We start from the raw sequence: 16,546 nt of genomic DNA, 5'->3' as shown, positions 1-16,546 counted from the left end.
ACTGATTCTGACAGACAACATCAATTTTATGTCTTTAGAATTAGGAGATTTTGAGAATTAATTCATCCATTTGACACCCCAGGTTTCTCTGTACTTGTATGTGCCTAGATATTTTGCAGTGGAAGACATCCAAACAGCATTCTAATCACATGCACAAACTACCTCAATGTGGTCACCTGTACACAAAGCAGCAATAGTTGTATTTTCAGATGCTTCTTGATTGGAAAGAACCTCACCCTGGCTCTAAGGGTGAGTCCTACTACTCTACAAGCTAATTTAAGGCAGTTGTACTCACAATCCCCCCAATCACTAAACAAAGGTCACAACAACAGGAGAGATTTAGAACTCATAGACTGACTGATAAATGGAGAGCTTTGCCATCTGGGTCAGCTTATTCTTATTCTAAGCAAACCAGTCCAAAGCCACAAATGCATTATGCCATTCCAGATCACGTGTCAATCTGATTTTGGAGGTACTGATTCTCATCTCCATGACAACTGTCGAATGTTCCAAAGTGTACTGGAGGTCATGTTGTGAAAGGCGATATGAATTACTTAATCCCAAAAAGGCTGGTGGTGTGATAATGGATATTCTCTTCTGATCAACATGAGCTTCTGTCCCTGAATATCACAAACAGAATTTGTGGCAAGTCACAACATCTGGAGAGACCATTAGTCACTAACATGGAATTTGGATTGGTGTTGATTATGCAGAAAAACATGACCTAAGGGTTAACACAGAACAGACCGAATATCCAGTAGAATAATACCCAGGATGCCACATTCACGCAACTCCCCAAAAGACACTCCAAAAGCAAGCATGATTGGTCTTCTCCAAGTCTATAAAGCACATGTAGATTAGACTGGAGAACTTCCATGGCATATCCAGCTTCCTTGCTGGATAGTCAGGAAATTTGTAAACTGCTTGACAGCCTGACAAAATCTATGCTGTTCATCCTGATGCTGAGGATCCGAAATCAGTTGAGGCCAGCTCCAGTACCCTGGTCCAGGCTTTCCCATGAAGACTAATAGTGTGATTTTGTGTACAAGCTTGCAACCCTTTACTAAAATGGCAATAACCACTCCTGGATGCCAATCCAGAGGTATCATTTCCAAACTCCACATGACATTGAAGAGATGTGTCAATGTGGAAAGTGAAACGATGTCAAGAGACTTCAATATCTCACCATGCCACTGTGGAGCTTCTCAACTGCCTCACTGACCTCTGCCAGACAGTCTTCTAACTGAGCCTCCTCCACAGAGGACATTTCAGTTGGGTTGAGAAGTTCCTGTTGCCATTCTTCCTCGGCCCAGCGAGATCCCCATTCAAGAGTCAACAGCTCCCCGTTCCTGCTGAAAAGACCTATGCTTTGCTTTCCCTTCATGAGTCACAACAGTTTGCCAGAACTTCTTTGACACAACAGAAAGCTCATCTCCATGGCCTCCCGTCCTTTTTTCACATTTGAGTTTTTGCTTCAGTGACCACTGCAGCTGCCATCCTGTTGGCCTTCTGATATCTGTCAGATGCTTCAGGAGTCCCGCAGGCTATCCAAGTAAAAAAAAAAAACTTTTTTCATGCATGACAGCCTCCTTCACTGCTGGTGCCCACCAGCAGGTTCCTATGTTGTGACCACAACAGACACCAATGACATTTGTGCACAGTTTCAAGCCACTTTAGGACAAGTGATATGTATCCTCAGGCTTTGGAATGCTGTAATATGCTTTTATTATGATTGACATTTTTAAGACTAAATATTTAATAAAAAAATCTCCTGAAAACAATGAAGACATTCATTAATAATAAACATAATAGTTGCAACCGTAAGTCATTTAGCTGTTCAATAATTTATCATCACATATGTCATCACAGCTCCAAACCCATCTCTCTCAATGCACAGAGAAACTCCAAAAACCAAAAAATTGTTAAGTCTGGAAAGGGAAATTTTACTGATAATAGCAAAATATCACATTGACAGATTTGCAAAAGAAATGCATAATGAGATGGAACAGAAAGAAAGGAAAGGAAACAGAAAAAAAAAACATTAAAAAGGGGGCATAGAAATGTATAATATGTGAGCCAGATCACTGAAAGCATTATGGAATGGATGCAAATGTGCCTCTGAGTGTTGCACGGTAGAATTATCCTGGGAGGAGGAGAGGGTGAATCATTCCAACCCCCGGCACCATGTGATTTATTAGCAAACATCGAATTCAATAACAGCATGTTTAACATTCAAAAACCTGTGAAACTCTCAGAAGGTTGCATTAAGTATATGATGTAAGTGATTCTAAGACAACCATGAAAAAAGAAACACGCATGTGACGTGCCAAGTGGGATGGTGACAGACTGAAAACTCACTTGGCCTTTTCCATACACACGTTACTACTTATTAACATAGACAACAAGGTTCATTAATTGACACTCCAGTCCAAAGAGCCTCTCTGCTTTGGAAAGGGCACAGAGAGAGAGAGGGAGATGTTGAGAAAGACAGGAGAGAAACAGAAAGGCTGGATCATAAACAAAGTGAAATTGCTACCGTACTCCTGCCTACAAACGGAGGCTTAAGTGGCATTGCGTTGATGGCAGTCCTGTGTTCGCCAAGTAACATTATTAATAACTGTCACACAGTATCAAAGACAAATCTTGCCCCTGTGACATGAGCAAGATATTGTTTGTGATGTTCAGTGTCAGATGTTATTGTGCAGTGAAGCCTTTATAAAATTTTATTTTGGCTACTGTTTAATGTCAATCAAAGATGTCCTCAGTAGAAACTTCTTGCCAATCAGTGCAGGAGGCCAGTTACAGTTACTCATCAAGTCAAGTCAAGTTGGGGAGCATGTGCTGGTGTTGTGCATTGCCACATCCACTACACCACGAAACCACTATGGGTTCAAGACGGCAATCACAACTAATCCATCCCCACCGCTCAAAGTTAACATATATCTGCCACAGCCAGGTGAAGCATGGCCATCCCCTTGGACTTCTCCAACCACTGGCACAATCAACACAGAGGTACCTATGTTTTGGATCATGTACAGAGAAACATGGTACATGGCCAAAATGTTGAAAATGATGCTTCTTTACAATGCAAGTGATACGCATCTGAATCTCCACACAGTCATTCCAGCATTACCCAAAGAAGAAACCAAAGACATCGAGTTGTTGCCTTAGGTCACTGGTTAGCATCCAACTCTCACAATGCATATGAGATTCTGAAAACATAAATTTATTGTGCAGAAACTCTGACCACACGTCTGGTCAAAGTTAGCTTTGAGTTAGCGGACGTTAGCGGGCACACTAACATCCGCGAAATGTCTTCTAAATCACTTCAGAGGTGTTATCAGGTTACAAAAACAAGGTTTCCAGTTCTAGAAGTGTTATTTCTCACTAGCCTTTACATAATATATGACAAAGATGTTATATTTAGCCAGATAGGAAGCAAAGTTAGCAGCTAGCAAAACCAGGAAGTAATGTCACCATGCTAACATCTGTGAGATCATACCATAAAAATAGGAACAGAACGCAACTTCTAACCTTTTAAAATATGTCCAGGTCAGCCATCTTTGAACTTGTCCAAAGTCTCTGTCCCAAGAATGTTGCCCGTGAATTCAAAGACTCTGGCAGTAATAGGACTGGATTTATGCTGCGCACTGACGGACGGACAGATACAAAGTCTTCGCAATACCCGATGGTCATATTTGATGGCCTTGAGTAAAAACACATCATCCTCATTAATACTTGCTGTCTTTGAGGTAGTTCTCACTCTCAAAGAGGTTTGTGACCGCTGGCTTAGACAAAAAAATTTCCAGGATTTTACAAAGTCAGAAACTTTATTGAATAGCAGCGGGGTCTTAATTTTGTTAATTTTTTTGCTATTAAGTAAATAAAACAATACTCGATATCATAGTTTGTTTGTTTGCAATTTTCAACTTCTTGTTTTATTTTGATAGCCATTCTGCCCGTGTTTAGTTCTAGCACTTTACTTCTTGTTTAATCCTCACACCAGTTAAAAAAACAAAACAAAAAAAACTGATTGTGTCTCCATGTTTGTCTTAAGTACTAAATCCCAGATAATCTCAAGCCCATGCCAAACCTTCTTGTGTTATAACTCCCCTTGTGTATCGCTGGCAATTGATTTACTTTGGGTCCTGCCAATTCTCCAGTCTTCTAGCCTGACCCTTAATAGATATCGCCACAGTTTCGAATTTATTGTTCATGGACTGCACTATCTTGCCCAGACAGTCTCACGCTTTTTTTTTTCCAAACTCCCATCACGAAATGAGTCACATTTTTGTGAGTTTTTTTATTTTACTATTTCTAACTCTAACCCCACCATAACCTAACACTCTCCCTTCCACTAACCACAGCCCCCCCCCCCACCACACACACACACACCACGTGCTCCCATCACAAAATGAATTTGTGCTCCTGTAACAAAAAATGTGGCGCTTTTCATGACGACATCACGAAACCTTAAATTAATTTACTTTTCGTGATGCTATCACGAAATGGCATGAAAGTGGGTTGTTCTGCCTGTGACACCAATTGTGCATTTAGCCTATTCCCTTGCAGGAATTGTTTCCTGTAAGGCTGATCTGCCATGTATGGACTTTGGCTATGAGTAAAGCACTCTGTTAAAAAGTTACAAACTACAACACATATATGTTGCATACATAAACTGTTGAAAACTTGAAATTCTCTCAAAAGGACTCAGGTTGGTGTTTGGTGTAACAGATTTTGATAAGTAATACAACCCCTGGCAAAAATTATGGAATCACTGGCCTTGGAGGATGTTCATTCCGTCGTTTAATTTTGTAGAAAAAAAGCAGATCACAGACATGACACAAAACTAAAGTCATTTCAAATGGCAACTTTCTGGCTTTAAGAAACACTATAAGAAATCAGGAAAAATATTGTGGCAGTCAGTAAGTTACTTTTTTAGAACAAGCAGAGGGAAAAAAATATGGAATCACTCAATTCTGAGGAAAAAATTATGGAATCATGAAAAACAAAAGAACGCTCCAACACATCACTAGTATTTTGTTGCACCACCTCTGGCTTTTATAACAGCTTGCAGTCTCTGAGGCATGGACTTAATGAGTGACAAACAGTACTCTTCATCAATCTGGCTCCAACTTTCTCTGATTGCTGTTGCCAGATCAGCTTTGCAGGTTGGAGCCTTGTCATGGACCATTTTCTTCAACTTCCACCAAAGATTTTCAATTGGATTTCACAGTTTTTGCTTTATGGCAAGATACATTATCATCTTGAAAAATGATTTCATCATCCCCAAACATCCTTTCAATTGATGGGATAAGAAAAGTGTCCAAAATATCAACGTAAACTTGTACATTTATTGATGATGTAATGACAGCCATCGCCCCAGTGCCTTTACCTGACATGCAGCCCCATATCATCAATGACTGTGGAAATTCACATGTTCTCTTCAGGCAGTCATCTTTATAAATCTCATTGGAACGGCACCAAACAAAAGTTCCAGCATCATCACCTTGCCCAATGCAGATTCCAGAGTCATCACTGAATATGACTTTCCTCCAGTCATCCACAGTCCACGATTGCTTTTCCTTAGCTCATTGTAACCTTGTTTTTTTCTGTTTAGGTGTTAATGATGGCTTTCGTTTAGCTTTTCTGTATGTAAATCCCATTTCCTTTAGGCGGTTTCTTACAGTTCGGTCACAGACGTTGACTCCAGTTTCCTCCCATTCGTTCCTCATTTGTTTTGTTGTGCATTTTCAATTTTTGAGACATACTGCTTTAAGTTTTCTGTCTTGACGCTTTGATGTCTTCCTTGGTCTACCAGTATGTTTGCCTTTAACAACCTTCCCATGTTGTTTGTATTTGGTCCAGAGTTTAGACACAGCTGACTGTGAACAACCAACATCTTTTGCAACATTGCATGATGATTTACCCTCTTTTAAGAGGCTGATAATCCTCTCCTTTGTTTCAATTGACATCTCTCGTGTTGGAGCCATGATTCATGTCAGTCCACTTGGTGCAACAGCTCTCCAAGGTGTGATCACTCCTTTTTAGATGCACACTAACGAGCAGATCTGATTTGATGCAGGTGTTAGTTTTGGGGGTGAAAATTTACAGGGTGATTCCATAATTTATCCCTCAGAATTGAGTGATTCCATATTTTTTCCCTCTCAGGGTTCTTGCAGGAATCACCAAGTTAAGTTTTAGACCTTTTTTTAGACCTTTTTAGACCATTATGAGAAAAATTTTAGACCAACCTCAAGACCCCCCCCCCCCCAAAAAAAGGACAATCACATTTGATTCTCAAAACCATGTCATTTTGTATTGGTTTCAAACATGTCAAAGTACACCGAAAGCAGAAAACAAGATTGAGTGATAATACACAACATATACAATACGATAAACAACATTGACCAACCGGAAAAAAGTTAAATTTTCAAAAGGCGCTATACAACCATATATCTCAGCTCCTCTCCTTTTGCGCTAATCTCGGCTTCAAGGGCTTTCACTTCAGCGACTTTGTCTTTGTGTGCTCTTCTCAGAGCATTCGACTTCGAAAGCAGCTGAGCCATCTTTCTTCAGAAATCACTGATCTCTACAAAACAGATCGGTGGAAACGACTGATCTGTACAAAACATTAACGTGTGACAGGACTGCTCATTTATAGAGCAGTTTTCTGAAGAAAAATCATTGGAAATGTTTTTTTGTTGTTACCTCAAAACTTCTGATTACTGTTAAAAAAAGTTTAGAACACTTGTAATTAAAATAGCTAAATAAATCAATAAATGGTTCTTTAGAAACCTTTCATCTGTAAACTAAAACCACCTGTTATTTCAGATTAGATAATTTCTTGTTTAACATAAGGAACCTCAGACATTTATTTTTAGACAAATAAAATAACATGGAAACTTGTACATTTTTTAAAGTCTGGTAGATTATTTATATCTCATTTCAACCAGAAAAAGACACTAAATAAATACAAATGTTTATTATAAATGCAACAGGAAATAATTTAACAATGACTGCAGTGTGATTGTAAAGTAGGATTTCTGTGACATAAACCTCATGATGAATTTTTTTTCATATATAGTCATTTAAACTTGTAATTTCATCAAAATATGTAATTGCCTTTAATGTTATCAGGACAGAGTCATTTCTAAAATATGAATTTGAGCACAATAAGTAGAGAGCTTCTACTTGAGCAAATGTCTTTTGACTTTGATTCATGGACATTTTTAATGATCCGTTCATTTATTGTTAAAATATAAAATGAAACAGCTTTTTTAAAAATAATAAAATAGTTGCTGTTGAAAGAGCCTTTTATTTAGAAGCAGGTGATGTTCTGCTGGATTCTCGGGACCAGATGAAGGTCTCTTCTGCAGTTTTTAACTCTGGTGGTGATGCTGAAAAGCAGAGATGTTTTCTTTCGACTGGACTTCGTGGTGTGCAGCTCATCAATGGAGGTTTGGTTGTCTGCACAGCAAATGTTCCTGATTGGGACAAATAAAAATATTTTAAATATAAAGAAACACTAAACAGTTTATATATAAAAAAGGGAAAAAACGAGAAAAAATGACAGAAAAAAACACCCGAAAAAATAAGTTATTTAAAGTTGAGCTTTTGTGGTGTCTGAAAAAATAAAAAAGACTGAACCATTTAGAAATTAAAGCATTCACTCAGATCAACTGTGCTAAAAGGCTACGCTAACGTTAGCCGATCATTAAACCTTGACAGCAGTTCAGTAAACGTCACGTTTTATTTTTATATTATTCTCACCTCGATAAAGCTGCAGAAGTAAACTCCGTTGGGCAAACTGGGACTTCGCCTATATCCAAAAAGTGGGAGATTTCGGACTGAGGGGGTCTGCTCCATCCCGCCGGCTGCCTGCCTCGGTCTGTCCAGGAATGATGCCTGAAGGCCGGCTTCTCCGTGTGGGTCGGCCCGCGGTTCAATCGATATCCCACCAAGTCATCAGTCCTCCCTCGGTCGATGTCCCTCCAAAAAGTAGCTGAAAAAAAGCTTCTCCCAGCAGGGTGATGGGAGAATCGTTCTACTGCTGTTTTTAAAGCTTTTTTGTGGTTCAGGCAACGTAAATTCAAGATAGCGATCGCTGAACTTTTTTCAGGTTGTGAAACAGCCAGAGTGTGACGTGGCCGCAATCTCCGCCCCCTTGCCGCTTCCGAAGCGACGCGTCTGACGTCACGACGCGTTGGAAAGCGTTTCATTTTTCTGTTCTACAGACACTTCTCGGAATGGACGGAGCGAATGTAATTTTTTAAGACTTGAGTAAATTAAATTTTAGACCTGCGGTGAAAATGTGGGTGTTTTAAAGACATTTAAAGGCCTAAAATTTTAGTTTCTGAATTTAAGACTTTTTAAGACTTTTTTAGACCCTGCGGGAACCCTGCCCTCTGCTTGGTCTAAAAAAGTAACTGTTACTGACTGCCACAATTTTTTTTTCCTGATTTCTTATAGTGTTTCTTGAAGCCAGAAAGTTGCCATTTGAAATGACTTTAGTTTTGTGTCATGTCTGTGATCTGCTTTTTTTCTACAAAATTAAACAACTGAATGAACATCCTCCGAGGCAGGTGATTCCATAATTATTGCCAGGGGTTATACTAATAAGTATAAGTAGGGGAGGTGATGGTCTAGTGGTTAAGGTGTTGGGCTTGAGACCAGAAGATCCTCGGTTCAAATCCCAGCCTGACGAGAAAATCACTAAGGGCCCTTGACCATGGTCTTTAATCCCCTATTGCTCCCAGTGTGTAGTGAGCGCCTTATGGCAGCACCCTGACATTGGGGTGAATGTGAGGTATTATTGTAAAGCACTTTGAACGTCTGATGCAGATGGAAAAAAGCGCTATACAAATGCAGTCCATTTACCTTTTTTTTTTAACCATAAGTAACAAATTGATTATCAAAACTCAAAGTCAAATTAGTAAATGTAGGTTGGCTTCATTAAGCAGTTCACACCTTACTGACAAGGCATTAAAAACATTAGCACAGTAAATGTAATTTTCTGGCTGTCTTGGCAAAATGAACACAGGCTGGCTGTTTGTTTAGGACATTTTTCTGAACCCTTTGCTGAGCCACACCTCTTTGCATTTCAAAGAAATTTAACATTGATTTTACATGAGACACATGTCAATACCACATAAGGTTAACAGTGATTTGATGACATTTTAATGGCACACCCACAAATGGTTACTCATCAATCAAAGTTGGCGCTGTATTGATTCCATGCAGCACTGCTCTTTAACCCTGCCTGAAGAAAATCCATTCTAAGAATAATGGGTAGTCAAGACCATAACAGGCTATGTTTTTTTGTTTTTTGTTTGTTTTTTTGACAAACGAGCTGCAAGCCGGTTTATCTAAAACTCATTTTGAGATGATTCTCTTTCTTTTCAGGTTAGTTCATTTAAACTAATATCAGTTGAAAGCTAATGAGGATGATGCATGATAGAATAGAATGAGGAAAAGGACTTAGAGCCTGCTGTATCAAAAGCACACTTTGATTTTTGTATTCCATGACTAAAACGTAAATACACTGAATCCCTATAGTTGCTTAGTATGTGCTTTGTTTATTTTGTTACCATGTGCTTGTAAATCTTTATTGAATTGTTAGGATGATTAATCAAAATCTAAAGGTAAGACATTTGATTCTAAACAAATAAAAACACTTAAAATGCCAGCCAGATCCAATTTAAAATATTCTAATAGGCCATATACATACAATAAATCACTATTAAAACAAATGGGTAAACCTATTGTACTACACATTTCATTTAATTTTTGGATGGGTACAGTGGGTAAGGTCTACAACTTACTCGTATTTTGAATTTGTAAAATATGTTGTGTTACAACTCTTCATAAAACTTGCTGAAAATGTTGGGTCTGGAATAGGGCTATAACCTTTTGGCATGTATCAAGATAAAGGGGCAGAATTCTTTTCCTATTTTCATTGTAATAAATGTTAGTGAAGGCACGGGGTTCTACATCATGGCATGTGGAGCCCTGAATTTCCTTGCAAAATTTGACACACTTTGCAAGGTGGCATATTTTAGACATCGCCTAGAGGTGTAACAATTCGCCAATACAAACTGGAAATAAATTTTAAAGAAAATGATAAGACTACATTAATACATTATTTGATCTAAGTGAATTATAAAACAAGGTGATATATTGGTTGAGTTGATCTTTTTAGGTGCTACTTCTGCATCTTGAAACTACTATAAAAGTTCAGTGGTCGAGAGGCTGCTCAAAGGAACATTAACTTGGCAAGGTAAAAATCAACATGTCTAACAGTGGTAGGCGGTATAAACGATAAATGTACCCACATTTGAACTTTATGTTTGTTCACAGTTTGTGACTGTAATACCAGCTCAGAACAGAAAGTTATGTTATTGTTGTGTGGGCCGCCAGAAGAGGAGGTACTGCTGGCCCACCACCAGAGGGCGTCCTGCCTGAAGTGCGGGCTTCAGGCACGAGAGGGCGCTGCCGCCTCCAGGAACAAGCCGTGGTGACAGCTGTCACCCATCAACCTTGACAGCTGTCACTGATCATCTACTCCACATCTGGAATAAAAGCAGGAAGACACCTCCACCACATTGCCGAGATATCATCTTCATCAAGAGGTAATATCCTCAGCCTTTGTGGTATTTTCTAAATCTTTCTATTGTGAGTGTTTGCAGGAGTACCGGTCCTTAGTTTGTGGAGGCTGTGCAGGACGGCACTCTTTTTCCTCTGAGGGATCGCTGCAACACGTATTGAGTGAGAGGTGGAGGTGGAATTCCCACCAGGATTGTTACTGGGTGTACACACACCCACACTTGACTGTCTTTGTTTTCTGCCAGCAGTAACAGATCCGACACGCCGAGACGGTGGCCACCTGGGGACTTCGGGACTTGGCGGCTCCAGTATCCCTCGGGTTCGGTGGCGGTGGAAATCGTGTGGTTCCGGTTCGTCTCCAGACGGGCGTCTCCTATCGTCGAGCCTGCCCACACGACACCTTTATTAATTGACTTGTGTACATTCTGTAATCTGCTGTGTTTGGTTGTGACATTCACAACAGTAAAGTGTTCTAATTTAACTCCTTCCATTGTCCGTTCACTTACGCCCCCTGTTGTGGGTCCGTGTCACTACACTTTCCCAACAGGATATCTCGGCCAGCGTCATGGACTCTGATGGGCGTCACCCGGCTGTTGAACGACCAATGGGAGAGCAGGGAGCGCAGGCGTCTGCAGGAGGCGTGATTGGTGAGCTACAGCACATTCTCACCGCCTTTACGGCTCGGATGGATCAAATGACCGAGCAAAACATCCTCCTGAACCGCAGGGTGGAGGCTCTCTCCGCGCAAGTGGCGGTGAACGCTCAGGGCGCTGCTGCAGCTCCTCCTCCTGCCAACCCTGTGCAGGATATGAATGTTCCAGTGGTGGTTCAACAACCCCTCCCACCATCCCCTGAAGCATACATAAGCCCTCCAGAGCCGTACGGAGGTTGTGTGGAGACGTGCGCGGACTTTCTCATGCAGTGTTCGCTCGTCTTCGCACAACGTCCCGTCATGTACGCATCAGACGCTAGTAAAATAGCTTATGTGATTACTCTGCTTCGGGGAGAGGCACGCGCTTGGGCTACGGCGCTTTGGGAGCAAAATTCACGGCTCCTTCACACGTACACTGGGTTTGTGAGGGAGTTCAGAACAGTGTTTGATCACCCTAACAGGGGAGAGACCGCTTCAACTGTGCTGCTGTCAATGAGACAGGGACGCCGAAGCGCAGCCGCTTATGCAGTCGACTTCCGCATCGCGGCTGCGAGGTCCGGCTGGAATAATGCTGCGCTCCGCGTCGCCTTCGTAAACGGACTGTCGTCGGTCCTGAAGGAGCACCTGGTGGCTGGAATTAGATGGGCTTATCGATCTTGTTATACGGTTAGACAATCGGTTGGAGGAACGCCGTCGGGAACGAGACGAAGGGCGTGGCCGGGCGCGCTCCGTCCCTCTTCCTTCCGGGTCCGAGAAAGGTCCGCCCTTCCCATGCTCCCTGGCCTCTATGTCCCGTGGGGCGACAGCTCCCCCTGCTGACGAAGCTATGGACACGAGCAGGGCCACATTCAGACCACCAAATAGACAGAGGAGGCTTCCCCGCGGGGCGTGTTTTGTTTGTGGCTCAATGGAGCATCAATTGAGCAATTGCCCCGAACGGTTAAACACCAACGCCCGCCCCTAGAAACTGGGCTTAGGGTGGGCCAAGAAATTCACGTGGGACACACACACACACATTTCCACACGGCTCCCAGTTACAATCCTTAGTGGGGATTTAACCCTTCAGGCCCCAGCACTGGTAGACACAGGGTCAGAAGGGAATCTGCTAGACAGCAGATGGGCCAGGGAGGTAGGGCTCCCTCTGGTGGCGCTTCCTTCACCATTGCAGGTGCGAGCACTAGATGGCACCCTACTCCCTTTAATCACACACAGGACACTACCAGTAACTCTGGTAGTGTCAGGGAATCATAGGGAGGAGATTGAGTTTTTTGTGACTCCTACCTCCCGTGTGATTCTGGGGTTCCCCTGGATGCTAAAACACAATCCCCGGATTGATTGGCCGTCCGTGGTGGTGGTACAGTGGAGCAAGACCTGCCATCGGGTGTGTTTGGGATCCTCGGTTCCTCCCGGTTCCCAGGCTAAGGAGCAGGTCAAAGTTCCCCCCAATCTGTCGGCGGTGCCGGTTGAGTACCACGATCTTGCTGACGTTTTAGCAAGGATCGGGCACTCACCCTTCCCCCGCACCGTCCGTACGATTGTGCCATCGATTTGTTGCCAGACGTGGAGTTCCCGTCCAGCAGGCTGTACAACCTCTCCCGACCTGAGCGCGAATCGATGGAGACCTACATCCGGGACTCCTTAGCTGCCGGGCTGATCCGTAACTCCACCTCTCCGATGGGAGCAGGTTTCTTTTTTGTGGGCAAAAAAGATGGCGGTCTTCGTCCATGCATTGATTACCAGGGGCTGAATGAGATCACGGTTCGCAACCGATACCCGTTGCCTTTGTTGGATTCGGTGTTCACCCCCCTGCATGGAGCCAAAATCTTCACAAAGTTGGATCTTAGGAACGCATACCACCTAGTTCGGATCCGAAAGGGAGACGAATGGAAGACGGCATTCAACACCCCGTTAGGTCATTTTGAGTACCTGGTCATGCCGTTCGGCCTCACTAACGCCCCCGCGACGTTCCAAGCTTTGGTTAATGACGTCTTGCGGGACTTCCTGCACCGATTCGTCTTCGTATATCTGGACGATATACTCATCTTTTCTCCGGACCCTGAGACTCATGTACGGCATGTACGTCAGGTCCTGCAGCGGTTGTTGGAGAACCGGCTGTTTGTGAAGGGCGAGAAGTGTGAGTTTCACCGCACCTCTTTGTCCTTCCTGGGGTTTATCATCTCCTCCAACTCCGTCGCCCCGGATCCGGCCAAGGTCGCAGCGGTGAGAGACTGGCCCCAACCTACGAGCCGTAGAAAGCTGCAACAGTTCCTCGGCTTCGCAAATTTTTACAGGAGGTTCATTAAGGGGTATAGTCAGGTAGTTAGCCCCCTGACAGCCCTGACCTCACCAAAAGTTCCCTTCACCTGGTCGGATCGGTGCGATGCCGCGTTCAGGGAGTTGAAACAGCGCTTCTCGACTGCACCTGTCTTGGTGCAGCCCGATCCTAGTCGCCAGTTTGTGGTTGAAGTGGACGCCTCTGACTCAGGGATAGGAGCCGTGCTATCCCAGAGCGGAGAGACCGATAAGGTTCTTCACCCGTGTGCCTATTTTTCCCGCAGGTTGACCCCAGCAGAGCGGAACTATGACGTGGGCAATCGAGAGCTCCTTGCGGTGAAAGAGGCTCTTGAGGAGTGGAGACACCTGCTGGAGGGAGCGTCAGTGCCTTTCACGGTTTTTACTGACCACCGGAACCTGGAGTATATCAGGACCGCCAAGCGACTGAACCCCAGGCAAGCCCGCTGGTCACTGTTTTTCGGCCGTTTTGACTTCTGGATCACCTACCGCCCCGGGACCAAAAACCAGAGATCGGATGCCCTGTCCCGGGTGCACAAACGGGAAGTCAAGACCGAGCTGTCGGATCCACCGGAACCCATCCTACCAGAGTCCACTATCGTGGCTACCCTAACCTGGGACGTGGAGAAGACCGTCCGGGAGGCCCTGGCACGGAGCCCGGATCCCGGAACTGGACCGAAGAACAGACTATACGTCCCACCAGAGGCCAGGGCTGCCGTCCTGGACTTTTGTCACGGGTCCAAGCTCTCCTGCCACCCAGGGGTGCGTAGGACCGTAGGTGGGCGACCCTGGAGACTGATGTCCGGGCTTACATCCAGGCCTGCACCACCTGCGCCAGGGGCAAGGCGGACCACCAGAAGGCACAGGGACTCCTACAGCCACTTCCTGTGCCTCATCGCCCCTGGTCCCACATCGGTCTGGATTTTGTCACGGGCCTCCCGCTGTCCCGGGGACACACTACCATTCTCACGATAGTGGACCGATTCTCCAAGGCGGCCCACTTCGTGGCCCTCCCGAAGCTCCCGTCGGCCCAGGAGACGGCGGATCTCCTGGTCCACCATGTCATCCGGCTGCATGGGATACCTACAAACATCGTTTCAGATCGCGGTCCCCAGTTCTCCTCGCAGGTATGGAGAAGTTTCTGCCGGGAACTGGGGGCCACCGTAAGCCTCTCGTCTGGGTATCACCCTCAGACTAACGGACAGGCCGAACGGGCCAACCAAGAGTTGGAGCAAGCCCTTCGGTGTACTACCTCCGCACACCCGACGGCTTGGAGTGAACATCTGGCCTGGATCGAGTACGCTCATAACAGCCAAGTGTCCTCTGCCACCGGCCTCTCCCCGTTTGAGGTGTGTCTGGGGTACCAACCCCCTTTGTTTCCTTTGGTGGAGGGAGAGGTCGGTGTGCCCTCGGTCCAGGCCCACCTGCGGAGATGCCGTCGGGTGTGGCGCACCGCCCATTCGGCCTTGTTGAGGGCCCGGACAAGGGCGAAAGCCCATGCAGACCGTCGACGGTCCCCGGCCCCCGCATACCAGCCCAGGCAGGAGGTATGGCTTTCCACCAAGGACATTCCACTCCAGGTCGAGTCCCCCAAGTTAAAAGACCGATTCATTGGACCATTCACCATCCTTAAGGTCCTCAGTCCTACCGCAGTGAGGCTCCAACTCCCGGCCTCACTGCGGATCCATCCGGTCTTCCATGTCTCCAGGATTAAACCGCATCACACCTCACCCCTCTGTGCACCCGGTCCGGCGCCGCCTCCTGCCCGTATTATCGACGGGGAGCCGGCTTGGACAGTACGCCGGCTCTTGGACGTCCGTCGAATGGGCCGGGGCTTTCAGTATTTGGTGGACTGGGAGGGGTATGGACCCGAAGAACGCTCCTGGGTGAAGAGGAGCTTCATCCTGGACCCGGCCCTCCTGGCCGATTTCTACCGTCGCCACCCGAACAAGCCTGGTTGGGCGCCAGGAGGCGCCCGTTGAGGGGGGGGTCCTGTTGTGTGGGCCGCCAGAAGAGGAGGTACTGCTGGCCCACCACCAGAGGGTGCCCTGCCTGAAGTGTGGGCTTCAGGCACGAGAGGGCGCTGCCGCCTCCAGGAACAAGCCGTGGTGACAGCTGTCACCCATCAACCTTGACAGCTGTCACTGATCATCTACTCCACATCTGGAATAAAAGCAGGAAGACACCTCCACCACATTGCCGAGATATCATCTTCATCAAGAGGTAATATCCTCAGCCTTTGTGGTATTTTCTAAATCTTTCTATTGTGAGTGTTTGCAGGAGTACCGGTCCTTAGTTTGTGGAGGCTGTGCAGGACGGCACTCTTTTTCCTCTGAGGGATCGCTGCAACACGTATTGAGTGAGAGGTGGAGGTGGAATTCCCACCAGGATTGTTACTGGGTGTACACACACCCACACTTGACTGTCTTTGTTTTCTGCCAGCAGTACCAGATCCGACATGCCGAGACGGTGGCCACCTGGGGACTTCGGGACTTGGCGGCTCCAGTATCCCTCGGGTTCGGTGGCGGTGGAAATCGTGTGGTTCCGGTTCGTCTCCAGACGGGCGTCTCCTATCGTCGAGCCTGCCCACAGGACACCTTTATTAATTGACTTGTGTACATTCTGTAATCTGCTGTGTTTGGTTGTGACATTCACAACAGTAAAGTGTTCTAATTTAACTCCTTCCATTGTCCGTTCATTTACACCCCCTGTTGTGGGTCCGTGTCACTACACTTTCCCAACAGTTATGCTATTTCTGTAATGTTAACAGACTAAAAACAGCTGATTTCTTCTGCTGGTCATCTTCTATGCTGCACTTTCTGCTACAAAATATGGTGCTGCTTCCAGTGGTGCATATAGGGTGAGCAGAGGCAGCACCAATATGCTGCAGCACAGTAGCCAAACCTGAAGAAGCTCCCTGGGTTGTGTTATGTATTTGAACTTTAAGCAATGCCATATTTTGGAAAATGAATGTCCATGTTAAACAATGAATTGTAT

At 45.1% G+C, this 16,546-nt stretch overlaps 1 protein-coding gene and 1 long non-coding RNA gene across 7 annotated transcripts in view; both read right to left on the bottom strand.

Annotated features, from left to right (window-relative positions):
• ksr2 (kinase suppressor of ras 2) overlaps positions 1 to 16,546 on the bottom strand; it is a 494,388-nt gene that overhangs the window by 299,488 nt on the left and 178,354 nt on the right. The gene's annotated exons all lie outside the window — the stretch shown is intronic.
• Positions 6,509 to 16,546, bottom strand: part of LOC117510951 — a 17,683-nt gene continuing 7,645 nt past the window's right edge. The window contains exons 2-3 of the long non-coding RNA XR_004560853.1: positions 13,896 to 13,900; positions 6,509 to 6,520 (exon numbers count right to left, since the gene is read on the bottom strand). This is a non-coding gene — a long non-coding RNA (uncharacterized LOC117510951). The remainder of the gene's footprint in view (positions 6,521 to 13,895; positions 13,901 to 16,546) is intronic.

This window comes from Thalassophryne amazonica, chromosome 5, assembly GCF_902500255.1.
Source record: "Thalassophryne amazonica chromosome 5, fThaAma1.1, whole genome shotgun sequence".
Classification (NCBI taxonomy): Eukaryota; Metazoa; Chordata; class Actinopteri; order Batrachoidiformes; family Batrachoididae; genus Thalassophryne; species Thalassophryne amazonica.
Note: the sequence above shows the minus strand (reverse complement) of the source record. Positions and strands in the feature narration are given on the sequence as shown.